At 38.0% G+C, this 23,235-nt stretch overlaps 1 long non-coding RNA gene across 1 annotated transcript in view; it reads right to left on the bottom strand.

The window, feature by feature from the left end:
• The window catches only part of LOC117796966, a 102,258-nt gene that overhangs the window by 49,507 nt on the left and 29,516 nt on the right, over positions 1-23,235 (bottom strand). Inside the window, exons 2-3 of the long non-coding RNA XR_004621765.1 lie at positions 19,703-19,826; positions 18,852-18,941 (exon numbers count right to left, since the gene is read on the bottom strand). This is a non-coding gene — a long non-coding RNA (uncharacterized LOC117796966). The remainder of the gene's footprint in view (positions 1-18,851; positions 18,942-19,702; positions 19,827-23,235) is intronic.

Genomic DNA, 23,235 nt, shown 5'->3' with positions numbered 1-23,235 from the left:
TCCCCAAATCCATTCTTCACTCTGCCTTTGCTCGCCTAGTCCCTGACACATGAAAGGCCCCACCTACGCTTTGCTTGCCGAAACCCTGCCCATCTTTTAAGATTCAAGAGAATAGGAAAGGCCTGTATTACTAAACAGGCAGGGAAAGAAACCCCTTGGTCTACATTCCCTGTTTAAGAAAAGAGAAAGTCCTGGGGTGCCTGGGTGGCACAGCGGTTAAGCGTCTGCCTTTGGCTCAGGGCATCATCCCGGCGTTCTGGGATTGAGCCCCACATCAGGCTCCTTCGCTATGAGCCTGCTTCTTCCTCTCCCACTCCCCCTGCTTGTGCTCCCTCTCTCGCTGGCCTGTCTCTATCTCTGTCAAATAAATAAATAAAATCTTAAAAAAAAACAAAAAAAAAAAAAAAAGAAAAGAGAAAGTCCTAAAACCATACCATAGTGACTTTAATTATGTGCAAAGGTATTGTGTTAGTTTGGGTACTGTAAAAAGTCAATGTGCTGCAATATATATGGATATGAATGTTTGATCTCTGACAGGACCAGTTTAATTATTAAACAAGTCATTGTGTTTGGCTTAGCTCTCATATCCAGGGAATATTAAAGTTGGAAAGGTCCCAGATATTAGCCAGTTTATTCACCTCATATCACTGGTGGGGAAACTGAGACCTTCATAGATTGGATAGTTTATATTGACGAAAGACAAGGAAATAAGATATTGGCAGATCTATATCTTAGATTAAGAATGCTGAGATTTTGTAGAATACCAGGAAAATAGTTGCACTGATACTGAGAAAGTGCGGTGCTTACTCACCCTTTCCTATTGCAGTGACTAAGAGATGTAGTAAGTAGTCAGGAGTTATTTCAAGGGGAAACATTCCTTTAGAAACTCCCAATTTCTATAAAAAGAGAAAGCCATCATTCGTGTTATTTAAATAACTTAACTTTAAATAACTTAATTGAATGCAGCTTGTCAGCTCCCCGGGAAATGACGAGGCTGTTTCTGTAGATTTACATGTCAGTTTGCTCCAAGGGCTTCCTCTCATGGCATATTTAAGTGAGTTAATGGCTACTTAGCACCCAACCCAACTTGGAGTCCAGTATAAAGTTGGACTAAATCTTTACCTGTGGCACCTCTATTCTATGGTGCTTTGGGCAAAATTATTTCTCGTACATTTTGACAAATTCAAGTATTAAAAAGGACTAAGTTTTTGCCTGCATATGGGGGTAAGAGGATCAGTGAGTTAGAGTACTTCTCGATTTAAGCTTGATCAAACTGAGGAAGAAAAGTCTTATGCCTGCAGCAAAAGAAAACTAACTAAAATTATCTTTTTTTAAAAAAAATTCCCAATTACCTTTCAAGTGTTTTGAAATGATCATGAAGTAAATGGGTATGCTAGGAAGCGAAGAAGACAACCAGGAATATTTTCTAAGAACTTGTGGATAGCAGTGAAGAGGGCAAGGAAAGTGGAAACCACAGGAGTACTAAAGATAGTTTTTCTTGGCCATAATAGTGGAGTCAGAAAGAGAATAAAACAAGAATGACAGATGCAATGGGGAAGAGAAAGCAAGGATAGAAAAGCCAAAGGGAAAGTAGAAAAATGAGACAAGGTAGGGGAAGAAAGTGAGGAGGGTGGAGGGGAAGGCAGAGGACACTGAAAAATTAACATGACACACATATAAGATGTGCCAACAACGGCCATGATCATTGCCCTCAAATAGTTTGCAGTATGTGTTTCAAAGACATGTATAAGTAGAAATTTTCATTAAAATAAGTGCCAAGATAAAGATATTCATAGAATAGTATGGGAGAATAAAGAGGGGGGCATTCAGATTAAATCTTGCCTGTAGAATCCAGAAAGTCTTCATAGAGGAGATCTTCAAAGCAGATGATGGGGGGGGTGGAGAAAGAAGAAGGTACAATAAAAGATACAAAGAGAGGTAGAAAGATGGAGAGGTAAAGGAGGTAAAGAAGAAAAAGAAGGAGTTTAAAGAAGAAAACCGGGGAGCACAGAGAAAATATCACAAGATTGCTTTGAGTTCCCTGAATGATTGTGGAACATTCATATTTTGAGCATTGCAATATCTGTGGATAAAGATATTTTTATTACATTTTAATTTTTATCATATATGTATCTATTTTTATTATACTATGCCAGTATTGCACATGTGTTTTTAGATATTTCAATACTCTATGTGTCAAATGAATACATCGATCTACAGAAAGATTGAATAACTTCTGGGCAGGAATTTGAACAAATTCATTCAGATGTGTAAACCGATACTTTAGTTAGTAAGCTCTAGAGAAGAAAAAAAAAACCAAACTCAAAAATGAAAGAAAGAGGTTGACCATTAAAAAGAGAGAACAAGAATAAGAGTAAAGGAAAGCAGAGCTACAGATTTAAAATAGGATAATAAAGCTAGCTGGAGATAATGCCGCGCCATCCAAGTTACCGCAGCATGGTGGGACCCTCAAGCCACGCCCTCTAACACACAGCACCTCCGGCCAAAGGCAGACGGCTTCTGCAGGACAATGTTCTTGTGGCTTATCCTTGCTTCCTTCTGAATCTCTTTCCTCTTATATCCCAAAGCAGAATTATGGAAAAAATAAGAATTAATCAGCTGGGAATTTATTTTTTTGTTACCCAAGGACCTTATCATCCCACAGAGGTGTCAGTTTGATTGATGACCCACTTTTAAGACCATTCTAAAGGACCGAGAACAAGCTGCTGTTTCTCTTATTAAATGCACACATCGCTCACCAAACTCTTATCATAATATTACACACATTGGTGCTAGCTTCCCGACTTTACAGATGAGGAAGCTAAGACTTTAGAGAAGTTTTACCACTTGCCCAAGCTCACACAGCTGATAAGTAATAGAACAGTTTTAAATACCTGGAACCACATGACATGCGGTTGTTCAATACTTTGGAGTTTCCAGGAGCTTTTGAAAGCCCAGCAAGATACAGTACATGGGTCAAGCTTTCAGGAAGCTACAACTCCAAGTTTGAACTACAATTATTTTGAGCTATTTCAAGTAAGAGAGGTTTGCAAGGTCAAAGAGGTTTGGAACAAATTGAAATAATTGGAGAAATTTTGCAAGAGTTACATCTTGACCTCTAGTTTAGAGGAAAGACCAGCAACTGTTTTGCCAAATGAAATAAATAAAGTCTCCTCAGGAAACTTCCTGGAAAACCATAAATCATTAGAGAGTCACCCTCACTGTGCAGGAACAAAAGGTCTTCTCTGGCCATCCATCCAAATTTCTAAGGTCCCTTCCAAACGTATGCATCTAGGATTTCTGAAATTAAAGGTACAAATTACGCCTAACAATTCCTGTGGCTATTGTCCTTTGCCCTTAGGAGCTTCTACCAAAAAGTTCCAGAAGCCAAGCATTGTCTTATTATTTACTATGTAGATTCCTGGCCTCCAGGTTTCAGAGATTTCATGGATTTTCCAAACACGACATCATATGCAATGAGAAAAAGAAGTATAATTTGATCCTTTCTGTAACACTGAACCACAAAAACTGAGGCTACTAATGTAAAAACTCGATAAACACTGTAATTGTCCTGCCATTCAAACTCTTTCCAAATCATTGCAAATGGATACTTGGAGACTAAAAATATTGTCTTGTAGGTTTTCAGACTCGTAGAGCACGATGTATGGTTAATTAAAACCATTTAGTCCAATGTTCTTTTTTTAGAAATTAAAAAACAATGTGAAGTGGGGTGGTGCCGATTGCCTAATTCTCTTGATTCTTGGGCCTCTTTCCCGTAAATGTAAGGGGATTTATATTACCGCTCAGTCAAGAAACTCTCTGTAGGATATTGGCTTTTTCCCTTCTATGAGGGAAAGATGATGTTCGTACATGGCAGCGACAAGGAGGTGTCTCCCGAGGCCTTGAAAAGGGGAGGACATTAAGAGTTAAACTATGGAATCAACACATTATTTTTTTTTTAATGGAGCAGAGAAGGAACCTGGGTGGCTCAGTCAGTTAAGCATCTGCCTTCTGCTCAGGTCATGCTCTCAGGGTCCTGGGATCAAGCCCCACATCAAGCCCCACATCGTTCTCCCTGCTCAGCGGGAAGTCTGCTTCTCCCTCTGCCTCTCCCCCTGCTCATTCTCTCTCTCTCACAAAAATAAATAAATAAAATCTTTAAAATACATAAATAAATAAATTTAAAAAATGGAGTAGAGAAAGACATAGTTACCTAAATGTGGAAGAATGACTCTCTGGGCTATACATTTTGACTGTAATCTGATCCATGAAGTTACTTTAGTAATATATATGAAGAAAGAAGATGGCACTAAAATATCAAGAGTTAGTCACCTATAAAAATGTAGAAAGAGTAGTGTACCCAGAGGTAAAAGTTGGCAGCACACATCAAAGTGCTGGCCAGGTGAGATTTAAATTATTCAGTGGATTCAAATTTTCTCCCATCGCTGGCCACGTCATTTTGGCTACCATTGCATAAAAGATGAGAATTGACAATCCTGAAAACTACAGGTTTTGGGAACTCTATTAAAAGTGTAAGATTATTCTGTGATTATCTGTCTTAATAAGGACAATCGAGCTAGACCACATCTCTGTTGAATAGATGTTTCTGCTATTAATCATCCTGACACGAGATTAATCCTAGAATAGAGAATGAAGACTTGTGGAATAAGGCCTGAGGGTATGACTGGTGGCACCTTTGTTCCCTCTGGAGCTAGGGAGGAATTTGGCTTGAACCTCAAGACTTTGAAAGTTCTACAGCAGATCTGGTATTGAGTGGAAAACTCTCCCTTGACAAACATTGATAGGCTGGGATCCAGGCCAATAATTGGTCTTACAAGAGGCCCCAGGGTGATCTGAAGTTATGTGATAGTTTGAAATCTCTTCCATTATCCCTAAGCTTCAGTAAAGCCACATTCTAATGGACTAATCCGGTCTCAGCCTCACTGAGGTGGAGCTATAAAAAAGCCTATACCCCAGTCCGGGAGACAAGCAGGGCAGAGGCTCTCCTCCCTAGTGGCCATGATCTGAGCTTATAACCATGGTCACTGGAGAGAGGTCGCCAACCCCAGGGGAGAGATCTCACCAGTTTTCCTACTGCCTCTGGCTGTGGCACCATGGCAGCTGGGTGAAAGGAAGTCAGTAGAGTTGTTCCTGGGCACATGTTAAGGAGGACTGTCATGGAACTAAGGGGGGACTGTTGAGATAGGTTCGTTTCTGTGACTGGGAGGTAGGGTGGAGGAGTCACAGCTTCATAAAAGGGAAGTGACATTTACTTTGAATCACAGACCACTCTTGCTCACACAAGACATCCTCTAGCCACAAAACCTCTTCTAGGTTTATTTCCTGGCCTAGAATGATTATCACTTCCTTTTCTTTTTTTTTCTAACAATAATTTTTTATTATATTATGTTAGTCACCATACAGTGCATCCCTAGTTTTTGATGTAAAGTTCCATGATTCATTACTTGCGTATAACACCCAGTGTTCCATGCAATATGTGCCCTCCTTACTACCCATCACCAGCCTATCCCATTCCCCCACCCCTCTCCCCTCTGAAGCCCTCAGTTTGTTTCCCAGAGTCCATAGTCTCCCATGGTTCATTCCTCCTTCTGATTACCCCCCCCTTTCTTTATCCCTTTCTTCTCCTACCGATCTTCCTACTTCTTAAGTTCCATANCCCATGGTTCATTCCTCCTTCTGATTACCCCCCCTTTCTTTATCCCTTTCTTCTCCTACCGATCTTCCTACTTCTTAAGTTCCATAAATGAGTGAAACAATATCACTTCCTTTTCACATGGCTTGCTGCTTCATATCTTTCTTGCCCCGACTGGATGCTATCTCCTCATTGAAAATTTCACTGAACTCATAAGCAGGTCCCCAGATGGACATTATTTTCCATCTTGCCACCCAGTGTGTTTTACCTTCTTTGAAAAGTCCTATTTTTGTTGTTGATTTTCCTTCTACTCCATGTTCCTGAAAGATGATATCCATTTGGCTTTCTATAGGCTACTCCGGAGACTACCACAGAGCCTGGCACCTAATACCCATATGCAAAAAAAATATTCATTGAGTGAATAAATGACTAGGCTACAGTTTGTATTAGCATGTTGTCATTAAACATCAGATTTGCTCTTTCCTGATTTCATGCCATCTTCTTACTTTGTTTTTGTAAATCTTGTTAAGGTACAATATACTTACAGAAAAGCTCACGAATCCTGATTACTTTTGACCCCCAGATTAACCCAGAGTAAAGGGAGGGGAAGCATAGTTTAAAGAGATATGGAATGTTGTAATTTCCGTATTTTTAATTTATCATTACATTCATAACTTGACATTCTGCTTTCATGTATTATTCGTGTTTGCTAGTTCAATGTGAGTCTTTCCCTGAGAATGGAAATTGTAGTCACATCCTAAAAATTTCATGCTTCCAAGTTCCAGATTTGAAGGAAAGACCCTGGGCTTTGGTAAATTCATCCCGATGGCAGAATATAGCCTCAGACATGAGAAACCCTTCTCTGGTTTGTATGCTTCTACACAATTCAACTTGCATTGATTTCTTATTTTCATTTTCTACAGAAAAGACCAAATATTAATCACAAGTAACATGGGACAACTCTGTAATAAATATAAATTTCATCCATATTAAATATATTACATATGCAATTAATAGACGTGTCATCATTAGGGTGGCAATCTCTCTTGTATTTGAAAATTATCTTTAAAAAAAGTTTGAGATTGGGACACCTGGGTGGCTCAGTCGGTCAAATGTCTTCCTTCAGCTTGGGTCATGATCCCAGGGTCCTGGGATCAAGCCCCGCATCAGGCTCCCTGCTCAGAGTGGAGACTGCTTCTCTTTCTCCCTCTGCCCCTCCCCTGCTTGTGGGTGCATGAGTACGCATGCTGTCTCTCTTTCAAATAAATAAATAAAATCCTATAAAAAATTTGAGATCATGTATCAGATATCACCATTCAATATGAAAGATTGCATACAAAAAAATGATCACAAAGTACTTTCGTCCTCCAACACTTTCTTTATCCTCTGGCTCTTATAATAATTATTGAGAGCAATTTTTACATCTTTCATTAAAGGAAGGGTCCCTTCACTATGGAAACTATAAGGATAATATCCATAAGCCTGCTTTTCTTTTTTTTTTTTTTTTTTTTTAAAGATATTTTATTTATTTATTTGACAGAGATAGAGACAGCTAGCGAGAGAGGGAACACAAGCAGGGGGAGTGGGAGAGGAAGAAGCAGGCTCATAGCAGAGGAGCCTGATGTGGGGCTCGAACCCATAACGCCGGGATCACGCCCTGAGCCGAAGGCAGACGCTTAACCGCTGTGCCACCCAGGCGCCCCAAATTTGTGGTTGTTTTTTATTCTCATTTCTTTATCCATAGAGATTAGAATTGATGCATCCTTAGCCATCAACTACACAGGGTAGAAATAAAAACTAAAAGCTGAGAAGACGCAGCATTTCTCACATTGTAATAAGTGAGTCAGTATTTCCAAACCTTACGATGTTATACATCATAAGAGACACCTAAAGTCAGTTGAAGTCAAACCACTGTCTTTCATCCATAGATAATTAAAATGACCCCATGTTTCAAGACATAAGTCAAGGATTTTCAGGAGTACAGTAATCTTTAATGGCTAACCTTCAGGAAATTTTCTTTGCAACCTGGGAAAGGTACTGAAAAGAAGCTTATGGACCAAGAAGAGAATTTAATGGGCTCTTAACCCCTTTCAATTGAGGTACAAGATGTGGGATTAGGAAATGGAGCAACTATGTAAGTCTTTCCATTCTGTTTTTCACTCAGCTCAGAAAGCGTCCAGCTAGCAAAGCAGTCACTTGAAATTGTACATGCATCCTCATTCCTTTGAGTACTGAACTTTCACATTTATGAGAGTCTTATATAGATATCTCTAGAAACTAAAATCTCATCTTCCTACCTGTAAACTAGTGTATTACAGTAATATCAAAAAGAGTGATTTTAATGTTACAACAGTATCAGAATACTACATTGAAATAAATGAACATTTCTGCTGTGCTGAGAGCACTATAAAATTAAAATGCCAACTTTAAATTGTAAAAGGGTTAATTTCCTGACCTTGACTCTGTTTAATTGTTACTAATGTGTGTTATACTAATTAAACATGCCTCCTCAATAATTATATGAAGAAGCTGCAAAGCTTTTAAGACTCCTGCTAATCCAGCAACCTCTGGTTGCTTGTTTCTAATTTGTTCATTTTAACATACCAATTATGCAAATTAGAGCAAATAAACATGTGAAAAATCTCTCTTCTGAGACTCTGACCTCAAAATGTTTTGAATCAGATGGAACAATCCCTGTTCTAGCTTAATTATTCAGTTTCTAGAGTAGATTAAAGGATTAAAAGCCTGATTTATTTAATTGTGAATAAGCAGATAGCTTGAGGTTTCAAAATTTTTATTGTGATTTCTCAAGCACTAAGCATGGTTGTCCTGCTCAGTCCAAAGAGGACTAAAAGCAGGTAAATGCACAATGAATTACTACCCTACCAACGTTTAATGAAAGCTCAAAAAAAGGAAAAGAGGGAGTCTGTTTTGCATGTCCTGTCTGTTCACCACAAGCAGAGGCCCCCTGTAAATATCAGTACAGACGTAGGGAACATACTGTGTTACATTGTATCTTTTCGGACTAAAGAACTTGTAACATAGTCCTTTTGTTTTCTGTTGTTTGATAGAATCTCTTGTACATATCTCTCTGTTTAGACCTAACCCTTTTTTTTTCAGGGCTGTATTTCCCACTGGGGAGATGCGGATGGATTTCTTTTAATGTTTGTAAAGTAGAATATATCCAGAATTGCTAGATCTCCACCCTTTGGGGGTCACCTAGCACATAATGATCATCATTTTCTCTTAGTGGATTTAATGGTGCACCCTCCTGCCCAGGGCCCCTACACAGAAAGGGTGGCACATTTTTTTTTCTCCTGAAGACTGATGCACAGTGGAAAAATGAAAGCTTCCTACGTAGTAAAACTTCCCTTAGCCCAATAACTGAATCAATATTTACGGGAAGCTGATTCAATACTTTTTATTGTGTTTTTTCCCTTTCTGATTATAAAAATATAGTATATACAATGGCAGAATTGGAAATTCCAAAAAGTAATAGTCATATAACTCCACCATCCTAAGGATCCACTGTACATATTTTAATATTGCTTTTACTCCCTCTAGCTTCTTTTTATTTTTTAACATGTATGAGATCATAATATATGTAGCTTGGCACCTAGCTAGTATGCTTCCTTAATACTGTAACAGCGTTCTCTGATGCAGAGAATAACGATGGATAACATAATAACATTTATGATTTTAGGGCTCTATAACAGCCCATTAAATATGATAATGTGTAAATTTTTGTGAATTCCTCTAATGCTGTGCAGTGAGATTGTTTCCGGTTTCTTGTGGATAACATTGCTGTGGACACTGCTATATATAGATTTTTGCTAGCAAACTGCATTCTGATATTTTTGAGTGGGGAATGCCTTTATATGTTTGGTCCAGTTACGGGCCATATGGCAAGTTTTCAATACTTGTTTTCAGGGATCATTTTCCTGTAAGTAGACATATGTTACTGAACAACAAGTATCATCAGAGGTTCTGTAAGTATTAGTGTGGTCAGCCTACGTGAGATACTAGTTACAGTCCCCATGGTTTTCTTCCTGGGAGCAGTGGTTATTTCAGAACTTACTGGTTGGAGTTCCTAAATCTCTCTCCTCAATCATGAATGCCTATTTATGTCCTTAGTTCTTATAAATCACCCCTATTGAATTCCAAAATATATACTGAGCTCCTCAGAATATATCTTTCCCTCTTCTTCACCTGAATCTTCCAGTAATATATATTATGTTCCATAACATTTAAAAAGTCATTTCCTCCTCAAGGATTACTAGAGTGAAGTATATATCTCTACGGTAATAAATAATTTAATAATAGTAATAGTTGAGGTAAACTGAAGATATATCCGTATTCTGTCCTAATCCCAGAACCTGGGAATGCCACTTTATTTAACAAAAGAAACTTTGCAGATCTGATTGGACTAAGGATTTTCAGATAGGAAGATAAACCTGGATTATCTCCAGGACTAGATATTCCAGAATGAGGTAATCATCCTCACGTCATCCTTAGAGAAGGGTCAGAGAGTCAGAGAAGGTGATGTGGGGATGGAAGCAGAGACTGAGTGGTGTTCTTTAGAGATGGAAGAATACAGATGGCAACAAGCCGAGGAATACAGGTGATACTAGCACCCTACTGATACCTCGGTTTTAGCCAATGAAACCAATTCTGGACTTTTGACCTCCACTGTAAGAGAATAAATTGGTGTTATTTTAAGTCACCAAGTTTGGGCAATGTAAACAGCAATAAGAAAGTAATACAGTAGTGATCTGTGTTCATGGTAGAAAATCTGGCAAAGAAAGGAATAGAAATAAACCATAAGCAAATTATAGTTAACATGTTGGTGTATTTCCTTCTAAATAGATCCACATCAACGTGTAGGTCCAGCTGCATACACACAAACACAAAATGCACACAAATGCACATATGCACACAGAATCTCCTATTCTAGGGGCACCTGGTTGGCTCAGTCAGTAGAGCATGTGACTCTTGATATCAGAATCGTAAGGTCGGACCCCACGTTGGGTGTAGAGATTACTTAAAAATAAAGTCTTTAGAAGAAAAAGAATCATGTATTTTATTGATCATCTTGTCCTTTCTTCATGTAATAATGTTAAGATTTTCAAGAATTATTTTATTACTTAATATTACATCTGTTTATGTAACATAGTTCATTTAACCAATTCCTTATGGTAGACCAAAAGCTGTTTTTTAAAAAAAATTCCTATATTAAATTTACATGTCATGTCATATATTATTTTTACCCCCATGTTAAATAATATTGAAATAAACACCATCATAAGCCCCTGTCCACATCTGATTATTTGCTAAGGTTAATTCCTAGAAGTATAGCTACTAGTTCAAAGGTTATGTATATTTTTAATATATTTGATACAGATTTTTCCTTCAAAAATGTTTTTTTTAATTTACATGTTGTCAAACAGTGCATTCGGCGATCTATATTTGCCAACCATTCTAATTATTTCTCATTTCAATATGTCATTTTGAAAAGAAAAATGGTCTATTACTACTATTAATTTTTAAATTTTTTTGTTAGAGAGGTTGAACATTTCTTTCATCATTACTGGTAGCTTGTACTTTTTAATGTGTGAATTTCCATTCATAAGGCATGCATGTTTTACCATTGAGGTATTTTTTATTGTTTGGTAAGAGTGCTTTGGATAATTACAATAATAATAATTTTATGCAGTATTTGTTGTAACATTATTTACAATATACTCTTTCTTTCTTTCTTAATTTGCCATGACTTTGCCAGTATGCTCTTTGGCTTTACACACCTTAAAGCCCTAATGTAGGGAAAATATTCACTTTTCTTTTTTTGTATTTTAGGTTATAACTCCTCTGTGAAATTAGACTCTTAAAATAATTGAAAAGTGTGAGAAATGGACTGTTCTTTTTTTCCATTTATTTGATTCTCTCCTTTCTCAGGAAACATGAGGACATCTTCCTCTTCCTTTCCCTGCCCTTTTTGAACAATACAACTTTAATGGTACTGATGGGCTCAAGAAAGGCAGGCATCTGCTATGATGGGGGGACAGGGTGTGAGGTGGAGGCTCCGGTGGCCCAAGCAGGATCTCTAAACCCAAGAAGAATGAGAAGGACGAATGTGTAAAAGGGCTTTCCAGATCAGGGTGGCAGAGTCTAAGCTGGGTAAGGAGGCTTTCTGAGAAAGGACACCCTGCTAGAATCAGGCACAGTGCCACTGAGATAAGAAGGAGGAGGGTAGGCTGCCTCCCATGGGGTGTTGAAACCCTGGCTGGTAAAGAAGGATTTTGCAGAGTAGAATATCCCTGTGTGGGGCATCAGAATGCCGGTGAGAGAAGGAGGGTGATGGACAGGTATAGAGTGTTAGAGCCCTGGTGGCCTGAAGAGGGATCTGTGGGTGGGCGGGGGAGGGGGGAGGCAGCAGAGATGGGAGATTTGTTAGATTCAGGGACACTAATTACATCAGCAAATTAAGGGCGATGGGAGTTAGTTATTTCATTACTGGAGAAGACAGCTACCAATATAGAATGGGAGAAACTAGTATGAATTCTGCAGTGGTGGACTGCTTGGAGGTGTCAGTATCTGCTCATTGTTTGCAGACAGAATAGATGATAGATAGATAGATAGATAGATAGATAGATAGATAGATATGTAGTAATGTGTGTGAATACACACCTAAAGTTCTCTGCAGCCCTTTCCACAAACAGAAAGAAGCTGGCAACAGCAATAACCTAACAGTAAGGAGAACACCTAGGGAATCTGGACCAGCAAGAGACACATAACTTGAGTGTAATATGAGGAAACACCAAACACTCCCAAATTAAGAGATATTCTGTAAAACAGGTGGTCTATAATTTTCAGAGGTGTCAAGATATGATATACAAAGAAAGAATGAGTTACTATTCCAGACTGAAGGTAAATAAAGAGACATGATAAGTAAATGCAACCTGTAATACTGAAGGGGAGCCTTTTGCCAACTGAAGAAAATTGATTGGGGTCCAAAGATCAGATCATATTATCATTATTATTTTTAGGATTTTTATTTGTTTATTTGACAGAGAGAGAGAGACAGCCAGCGAGAGAGGGAACACAAGCAGGGGGAGTGAGAGAGGAAGACGTAGGCTCCTAGCGGAGAAGCCTGATGTGGGGCTCGATCCCAGAATGCTGGGATCACGCCCTGAGCAGAAGGCAGATGCTTAACGACTGAGCCACCCAGGATCCCCCAAAGATCAGATCATATTAATATATTAATGTTAATTTTCTGATTTAGTTTGTTTTCAAGAAATATATTCATATAATCTGAAAATAATAATTTCATATTTTCCTTTTTTGAATTTTTCATGTCCTATTCTACTAGCTAGAGCTTTTATAAACTTTTTTCTTTAAATAGTCATGAAAACAAAAGGCATTTTTATATTACTTACAACATTTATGAGATTACCTCTGATGTTTTCAGCTGTGAAAATAATACTGGGTTTTGGGTCACATAAGAATGTACCTTCTTATTTGTAGAGTAATATTTTTGTATCATCAAAAAGACCAACTGTTTTTCTGTAGCTGTTGAGATTAATATATGGTTTCTCACTTTGACCCATATGATGTGATTAGGCATATTAACATATTTACTTATAGTAAATAATTTATACATTCCTGGAATAAATCTTAACTTGGCTGAAAGTTATTAAGAGTTAAATATACTGTTGAGTTAGATTTACCAATATTTTCTTAGAATTTTCCACTCGTAGACAAAAAAAAATCAGTATTCTTTTATTATACCTTTTACCCAGTATTTTAGTTTGAGACAATGCTAACAAAATAAGATTTACAACATTGCAGTTTTCTATGTACTAAAACAAAACTGACATATCTTCCAGTTATAGTCTTTTCTGATACCCAAATTATTAGTTTACAGTTCTATATTTAACAATCATTTTTTCTGAATACTTTAGATTAAGGGCCAGCAAACTTTTTCTGTAAAGACCATATAGTAAAGGGCTGTATGGTTTTGCAGGCCAAATGGCCTCTGTCACAACTATTCAGCTCTGCCCTTGAAACACAAAGGGAGCCATAGACAATTCATAAATGAATGAGCATGGCTATGTTCCTGTAACACTATAACAGATGTTGGGCTGAAATTGGCCCTCAGACTAGAGTTTGCAAACCCCTGCTTTATTTTTGATATTCTTTTTGTAACTTCTTAAGTGAAATTTAAAAAATTTAAATTTTTACTTTTTTTCTTTAACTTTTAAAATGTATAGAGACATTTATTTTCCTCTGAGTGTAATTTTGGAAATTTCTCATAAATTTTGATATGTCAAGTTCTTACTGCTGACGTTTCCTATATATTATATAACTTACATGTATATCTTCTCTTGGTCTAAGAATTTTTTAGAAAAGTTGTCAGTTTAACTTTTAAATTTTAGAAAATAAAAAACGTTTTGAAAATAGGGACATGCCTAAAAATAAATAAACACAATTTAGTGGCATTTTAGTACTGGCAATGGTACATGCTATTCAATGAACATGAGACAGGCTTGGGGATTTAACTTATGGCCAGAGCTAGAGCTATTTGGATACACTGTGGCCAAAAAGAGTTAAAGTGTAGATGTTATTAACTACCTATAAAAGTACCAAATGATGTCGGTGAGATGGCCACAGAGAATGGTTTTATATTAAGAAATTCTCTGAAAGAATATGCAAAGAAATACTCGTAGAAATTGAGTCATCACATAATCCTGTAAATCTCAGAAGACAGTCAAGTTATCGAGTATTGTTCATTTTCCTGTGCTTTTATTTTCTTCTAACATTACAGTCAGAGAATGTATCCGCTACAAAGGCAGCACTAGGCAAGGTTTTGGTTTCCATTTAGCTTAATACATAACCACATCTTTGCAAGTGTTTTATGAGTGCTGGGAAAGAAAGGCTAATCTCTGTAAGATACTGGTTTATTTATTTATTTATTTTTATGTGTTATTGATATCTCCGGGATGATACAACTGTATTCGTCTTCCATTAGTATTTTATTCCTTTCAACTGCTTTTGGATTTCTACCAACTGAATATTGTGAATATTTTATATATTTTGATATTGGTTATTTTTATGCAAGGGGCACAGGTTTTTATATTTTCTCTGATTATTGTGCCATTCACCTGTAATACAGTATTGGGGGTGCAGTTAATATGTGTGGCATTGAATTCTACCTTGTTTGGCACTAATGTTGCCCCCCTACTTTCTTTTTATTTCAATGAGTGCTTTATATCTTTGCTCCATCTTTTGCTTTTAACTTTTATGAATATTTTTAGCAGTGTATAATCTTTTTCTTTTATATAGTGCAGTTTTATAATCATTCCTTTCAGTAAGAGATGCTGATGTGAGTTTTTCACTATTATTAAACTTATTTTCCTGTTATTAAATGTCTTGGTCAAGATCTGAGGAGAGATATAGGTACTTGCAAACATGTGAACATGTTACCTTGAAGTTAGTTGATAATCTCTCTCTCCTTTTTTTTTAAAGATTTTATTTATTTATTTGAGAAAGGAGAGAGCAAGAGAGAGAGAGAGAGAGCATGAGTGGGGTGAGGGGCAGAGGGAGAAGTAGACTCCCAATTGAGCAAGGAGACCGACGTGGGACTCCAGGATCATGACCTGAGCCGAAGGCAGACACTTAACTGACTGAGCCACCCAGGTGCCCCAATAATCTCTTTTTTGACCATAAACTCATGCAGGTGTTATGGACTTTGTCTTTTTTTTTTTTTTTTAACTTCTGACTGGAATTTCCCAGACAAAAATCTCATCATTGTTTTTTGATGAATCACTCGAAGCAAGGTTTACATATGGGAGCCCAATGGCTAGTTGTTACTGAGTCAAGCTTATACTTTGTGTTATCTTTAACATCTTCTCTAGAGAAAAAAATAATAAACAGGGATGGGGATAGAAAGAAGAGCACGGAACATCTTAAAACTGTTGGCTTCCATCAGCTACACTCAATCAATTTGCATATGTTCCTGCTACCAAGAGTGTGCAATGGGACAAAAGAGGAAATCAGATGTGTGAAGGAAAGCAAATTGTTTTCTTTATGACATACTTTAAAAACATGAATTATCAAGACCCCAGGAAACACTAGGATAAAAAAGAGAAAATAAATCTAGTTTTTTTTCTTCTCATTCAAATCAAACTTAAAGGAAATTGTTGGCTTTTCCCCCTCTGTGGTATATAGTTTTACTTAATTACTTCCTATGACAATGACCCAGGCTCAGCTACCCTCTAGGGAGAACCCATCTGAATAGAAATTCACAAAGCAATTCCTGAAAAGGTTAGCTGTTATAAGCTTTATGGATAAGAACTGAGATGGTTTCTGGTTGTAAACTCTATGGCCACATCATCGATTTAGTGGCTCTATTCTCAAATTCTGTACTAGCTGAATTATGGGGACCGAAGTTGTTCTGCCTCGGCCAGACCATATTCTTCTAACCTTTCTGAACATGACGATGTCTAGCTCCCAAATTACAATCTCAAGAGACTGTGTTTTTTCTTAAGTGTGTGCCTAATTCTTATAGGAGCTCAAAATATTTTTTAAAAAATGTGAGCAGAAAGAGAGTAATTCTAATGCTATAGGCACAATTCAAAATAGAGAAAATTTGAAGGTTGTAGATTTACTATGTTCTTTTATGACTTTCTGCTATCAGGCTATTTCCATCATAAAAAAAAAAAAAAAAGCTCCTAGATGCATAAACTGAATGTCATTAAGGCACACTCTTCCAAGGTACTACAGCACTGAAGAGCTCTGGAATTCCTGAAGAGATAGGCATTCAACAAAGGAATTGCGTTAGGGGAGGCAGCAAGCTATAAAGCCCTGTTTTCCCTTTTGGAAAGGTCATTACAGTGAACTTTTCCTCCTTTATGATGGGAAGAAGCAATCAAAAGGAAGATTCCCAGACACTAACACTGCACTCCTATTGCCATCATTAGCTCCTGCAGTCTGAGGGTCTAGTGAGGGGTGGAGGGATGATCCACAAGTCCAATATATGTGGTACACAAAAATAAAAGGAAACAGTAATGCAACAGCAGTATCAAATTTTTTTGTCAGGCAATTAAACTTTATGCCAAACTAATTCAATTTTGCTGCTGTTTTATTAAGTCTTATTGAAAAAAAAAAGAAATCTGTTCTGTCTGGTAAATCACAAGTTTCACAACACATTTCTTAATACAAGCTCTTTGTTCTGCTATTTTGATATATTAAATATCCAGCAACGAATTTCTGGGGTCATAAATCTACAGTGATAAAATTAATCCTATTGCTGAAGACAAATAAATATTTTATTGCAGTTTTATGAGCTTTTGTTCCCTCTTCACTTGCAAGTAGATGTTGTCTAGTGCTACGAAGACATTTTGCTTCTGTAAAATGTATTAGAAACAATATAGCAGTAATAGAATTCATATCTACAAAACTGTTGTGCACCCTTAAGATTGAAACTCAGGCACATCGCCCCCCCCCAATATATAAAGAATAGCTTATCAATGAAAAATATCCAGTCTTTATATTCAACTCATTTATATCCTGAAATCTTTTGCATTTCAATTGTGGGCACTGATTCTATTATGTGACACTTTTTCTGTTGTTGTTATTAACAAAAAAATTTGAGTTGTAGGGAAGGGAGAAAGTGCAACAAACCCAATACTCACTCAAATGTAGTTCTTTTAATTTTCCAGATCACGCAAACCCTGGAGGTTACAACTAAAGTTTATATGGAAAATTGAGTGTAAGCAAGAATTGCATGAATTAGGAGAGGGGAAAGCTCAGCATAAAGTAGCCTTCTGACGTGTGTAGAAACTTTAATGTGGTTACCTACTTTCACAAACCTTTCACAAAAACATAGAAATTTAGTATGGAAAAAATCAAGTGGTTTATTTCCTCCCATATGCAAGAAAAAGAAACATGTTTGGAGATGTGAGTTTACCTACCTTGAAAATATTTATGCCAGAACTAAGACCTGACTTGAGCAATCTGACTGCCAATCCCTTTGTAATAATAATACATTAATTGCTAAATATTTTACAAAAAATTGTGAATCATCCAGTGCGTTCTCCAATCTAATCTGTTCATCAAGCACTTTGACCTTCCTACAACACAGTCGGGCTAGGGATACTGCTTACTGCTTTCCTAGGTTCATACCCTTTCACTCCAGAGACATTCTCTTCTTGAACTAAGCCCCATCTACTCCAGGCTTAAATTGTGCAGGCAGGAAGACATAATTAGAGATGAGACTATTCAAAAGCACTTTTATCTCTTGCAGGAAATAATGTGTACATGCCAACTTCACTTTACATCCTAGCAAATTGCAAAGAATACCAAAATAATTTGCAAAGCACGGTGTAGATCAAAGATATGGAATACAATAATAAATGGGGGGGGCAGCAAATAGGGTAGGGAACTCTCACTCCCAGCCAAGAGAAAAATAACAGTGACCTGATTAACCTTTCCTACCTGAAACCCACAAAAAATAAAAGGAAATAAAACATATGAAACAAAGGTTTTTGAGATAATGGAAATCAGGCAATGAAGGGAAGTGATCCTTTAAGACGAGAAACAAAAAAGTGAGCCCTAAAATTTCCACAGCCTACTGACTTGAGGAAGAATCCAGGTTGTAATGCATGGAGGGGAAACCCAGGCAGAACCCAGGGAATTCCTTGAGTTGAAAAGTTGGTGTTGAGAGTCTGGAGAAAGATGGCTAGAGTTCCAAAAAAAGAGTGTCAGAGAGGAGAGAGGTGTGCAGAAAGACAACTCCTTAATAAGAAACCCAATTTTTAACAACCATACACAGTGCCACCCAGCTAAACACTCTATTGCCTAGCCTTTTTTCCAGCTAGGTATGGCTATTTGCTGCTTTGGTCAGTGAGATGTAAGGAAATGCTCTATGTAGAACTGAACAGAAAAAGAAGACCTTTTCCTCCTGACTGGAAATTGAGTGTGACAGTTCAAGTTTGAGCAGTCTTATTGGACAATGAAGCCAACATGCAAAATCACAAGCATCTGAACCTTTGCACCTTTCCCCCATTCTGACAACCTACAGAGACATCCACTGTCCTATTTGGGGCTCAGCCATTGGTCCACACAGGTTTCCAAGGTCATATAACTCAATTTCACATGCACGGTCTGTTCACAACTGGGAAATCTCTTTCTTGTTACTTACCTTCCTTACTTGCACCTTTGGGCACATTGGAGAATATTCTGTTGCTTCTACAGCATAAGGTACAGGAAATTCAATGGAGAAGCAGAAGGCCTTGACAAAACAGAGCATTTTTATTCTTGTAACATGCTCTCTCTGTAGGACCTACCTGGGCATTGAGACGTAAACCTACTTGGAGATTTTCTGTCCCCCTCCCCCACCCCGTTCTAGTAATTAACCCATAGAGGGGGCACAGGATTCTTTCTATGGGATCCACCACTGTTGAATTCTTTTCTACCTCTCCTTTTTCTTAGCAGGCAGCAAGAATGTTTTGCTCTTACTTAAGTATTATTCAAAATACCTTGTTTATGCCTGAAGCCACTTCTATTTCAAAAAAGGATCCAGGTTTTTGAAAATCATTAGGAAGAGACAACCCATTTGACCCCAGTTTCTATTGTCCCTTCCTTGACTCACTGAGCAGAGGGAAAAAAATGGCTAAGTTAAAAAAAAAAAAGTTGGAAATTCAGGAAAAACTAATTAGAATCAGAAATTTATCATGAAGATAAGAAAATATTATCCTCCCACACTAGGTTTAATGATCCTCAAGCTTTCCTCCTGGTTTTTGAACTCATGGGTGCTCTGATGTGGGAAAGGAACGATCAACAATGTGGGCACTTCCTCATTTTACCTTTTTAGGAAATATTCTCTTTTGTTTTCTAATAATAAAAACAGTTCATAATGAGTTCTTAGCTTCTTTTACGGTGAAAAGTTGCCCTTCTTGCTCTGGTGGTGCTGAGGTTCAGACAAACTCAAAAACGAGGCATGAAGCAATCAAGTAGAGCTGACTCCAAAAGGCAGGGAATAACAATGCTCACCGAAACCCAGGCAGCAGTGCAAAACCACAGCATTCTATAAACGCACGGAAGATGAACCATGACACGTCAGAGACGTTGACAGAACTCTGGACTCTTCATCCAGGAATGGAAACTCTGAAAAGAGCTAAGGAAAAACAAGTTGTACAAATCACGACTTTAAAAGAAAACATATGAAAGTAAAGTAGCTCATTCCTTTATTCTTTGTTCTCTTCTAAATTACATTTGGTTTTTTTTACAGAAAAAAGGAGTAAGCTTTTACCAGCAGCCACCCGCTCTCCACCCTACCATCCCACGATCATCCTCCCTCTGTAAAAAGATCATATGATTTGCTGAATAATTCTAGAGTAATAAGATAATATTTTGAGATGTTACTTGACATGTCTTTGTGCAAGTTTCTTTGTGCTCATTGCTTTCCTTACTGCCAATGGTTGGGCCATAGTGACAGCTGTCCATATGCCCTGCCCTTAAGCAGAGGCAGGAATGAACAACCACATTCTTTGTTTTGGTTAATGAAAACTTACTGAAAAGGCAACATATTGAAAACAAAAACACCTGTGATTTCTAACACTTGTGATTTTTGAGAGAGCAAGTCATTGTGGGTTTTAGGCCCAGGGCTTGTGGATATAACACAGCTTTTATTTAAAAACAGAACAAAATCAAAACAGAGTAGGAAAGATACAGGTTGATGATGTGAGAACTCTTTTCCCAACATGAAGCAAAGAGAGAGGTAGGAACATTTCCTAGATTATAGCAATGAACTTGAAGAAGACTGAAAAATAGTGCTAGAAATTAAGAGACTGGCTTGGGCCTCTATTCTCTATGCCCACATTTAGTACCTGCCAACACTGTGGTCAAAACCTCAATTAAGGATGGAAATAAGAAAGCAGAAAAGACATGCCTTAATTCCCAACTGGAACTCTTAGAAGAGATGGTCTCCCAACGTGAAGTGATCACAATAGATTACAAATGATGTGATATGCTCTGTTATAGTAAAAGTTTTTTGAAAGAGATGGAGAAAGTATTTAAATATAAGGATGTTATAAGTAGTGATAACAACTCTACAAATAATACCAGGTCAGAAGCACTTCCAGAATAGTGATCCGAGGAGTTCTGTAGATTTGCCCACCAATAAACAAAAATTATGTGAAAAGATAAAAAGCAATTTAAATTATCTGGAAGTTGTCCTAAGGTCATGCAGCAAATGGAGGAACATTTATGCAAGAAAATCTAAATCTTGGTGAGAACACAAAGTCAGTAGATTTGAACTCCCCAGATCAGAGTGATGGAAGCTCTACTCTAAGCATGAGAAGCTAAGAGGATGGGGTTCTATTTCACCACAGCTCCACATCTAGGATTATGGTATCTCCCCAGGAGGGGCAGGCTACCAGTATTTCTTATCCCTGCCTCTCCCAGCTCCATGTTGCAGAAGCCTTATTCCAGCCAAAAATGGCACAGAAATTGAGGTCCTCTTCCCCCAACCCGCCATTCCCTTGTCATAGGAAAGTTCTTTATGAGGCATGGCTGGGAATACCGGGTCCTAATCATCCTTGCCCCACTTCACGTGTATAGCAAAGGTTCCATGACAGGAGAAGAAACCAAGAAGACCAGAGGTTTTCTCCTCCTAGAATTTCATTCATAGAACATTAGTTCTTCTGTAAGTGAAATAGGTTTCTGTCCTCACCCCAAATCTGGAGCGCTAGCATCCATGTTCTTCCCAGGAGGATGAGGAAGGCTATAAGAATAAAACATCCATGGTTCTCCCCAAAAGGACACACTTCATATGGAACAGAGTGTGGAGAAGTTCAAGTTCCAGGCACTGCAGAAAACAGTGGAGATTCTGGCAGCGAGCAAATAGTAGGGAGCCTGTAGCTCTGTACCAGCTCTAAGAGAGAAGACAGAACAGCTAGACATTTAAGAGAAATAACTGAGGAGAGAAGTGGCTAAGAAGAGCTCTCCTGGGATTGAAGGAAGCCTTACGATTTGGTCTTAAGTTTGTAGACTATTCCTACAAACAGGAGTTGGTCTGTTTCTGTTCAGACAGAAGTGGGTCAGACTTCAGAGTCGTTTACTTATAAGGGTGTTGCCAAAAATCATAGAACAATCAGTCAGGAATCAGTGTTCACTAACTGTTGGGTCTGGTACCAATACGGGCAGACAGAGTCAGTAGCTTAAGACAGAATTGGTGGAAAGATGCAGTCAAAGTGAAACCGTTGTCAACCCAGTGGGGCAGGAGAAGTCAGCGTCACTGTGTACGTGCCCAAGGCTGAGCTTTCTGGGGAGCAACAGCAGAGGTTGCACTCTTTGGGAAAAAGAGTTTTCATTGAACTAGTTCAGGCATGTACCTAAAAAAATAAGTAAGTAGACTAGCAAACAACAATGACAGCCCTGAGGGTGGGGTGATAGTACCAGAGTTCCTATAATATATTAACAAAATATCCAGTTTTGAACCAAAAATTACAAATTATGAGACAAGCAAATAAACCAAAAGGCATAACCCATATTGAGGATTTAAAGGAGCAAGCAACAGAAACTGCCTTTAAGAGAGCCGAAATGTTGCACTTAGCAGGCAGACTTTAAAGCAGCTATTACAAATATGTTCGAAGAAGTAAAGGAAGCCACGCTTAAAGAATTAGAGGAAGGGGGGTGCCTCGTGGTTCTGTTGGTTAAGCGTCCCACTCCTGATTTCCACTCGGGTCATGGTCTCAAGGTCATGAGATGGAGCCCTGCATTGGGCTCCACGCTCAGCTGGGAGTATGCTTGAGATTCTCTTTCTCCCTCTCCTTCTGCCCCTTCCCTCCCTCATGCTCTCTCTCTCCCCCTCAAATGATTAAATAAATCTTTAAAAAATAACTAGAGGAAGGTATGATGCTAATTTCTCATCTACTGGATGACATTAATGAAAAACACTAATTACAAAATGAACCAAAAGGAAATTTTGGAGTTCAAAAGTCTAATAACCAAATTTAAAAATATGCTAGAGGGACTCAAGAGCACATGGGAGTGGAGAGAAGAGCAAATAGTAAACATGAAGGTAGATTAATAAAGATGATACAATCTGAGAGCAGAAAGAAAAAAGAATGAGGAAAATTGACAAGAACTCAGGAGAAATGGAGCATACTATTTAACCCACTAACATACAGTTCATCCTCGCTACTCGTGCGTTCTGTATTTGTGACATTGACTACTCATTAAAATTTATTGTTAATCCCCCAAATTAATACTCACAGCAATTTTCAGTCATTCCCCCACATGGGTAGAACAATGAAAAAGTTGAGGTATCCAACACATATGTCCTCACACACATTCTTTGTTTCTTTTTTTAAGATTTTATTTATTTATTTGACAGAAAGAGAGAGAGCACAAGCAGAGGGAGCAGCAGGTAGAGGGAGAGGGAGAAGCAAACTCCCCCCTGAGCAGGAAGCCCAATGTGGGACTTGATCCCAGGACCCTGAGATCATGACCTGAGCTGAAGGCAGACACTCAACCAACTGAGCCACCCAGGCATCCCTCTCGCACGCACTCTTTTTTTTTTT

The sequence above is a fragment of the Ailuropoda melanoleuca genome, chromosome 17 (genome assembly GCF_002007445.2).
Source record: "Ailuropoda melanoleuca isolate Jingjing chromosome 17, ASM200744v2, whole genome shotgun sequence".
NCBI lineage: Eukaryota > Metazoa > Chordata > Mammalia > Carnivora > Ursidae > Ailuropoda > Ailuropoda melanoleuca.
Note: the sequence above shows the minus strand (reverse complement) of the source record. Positions and strands in the feature narration are given on the sequence as shown.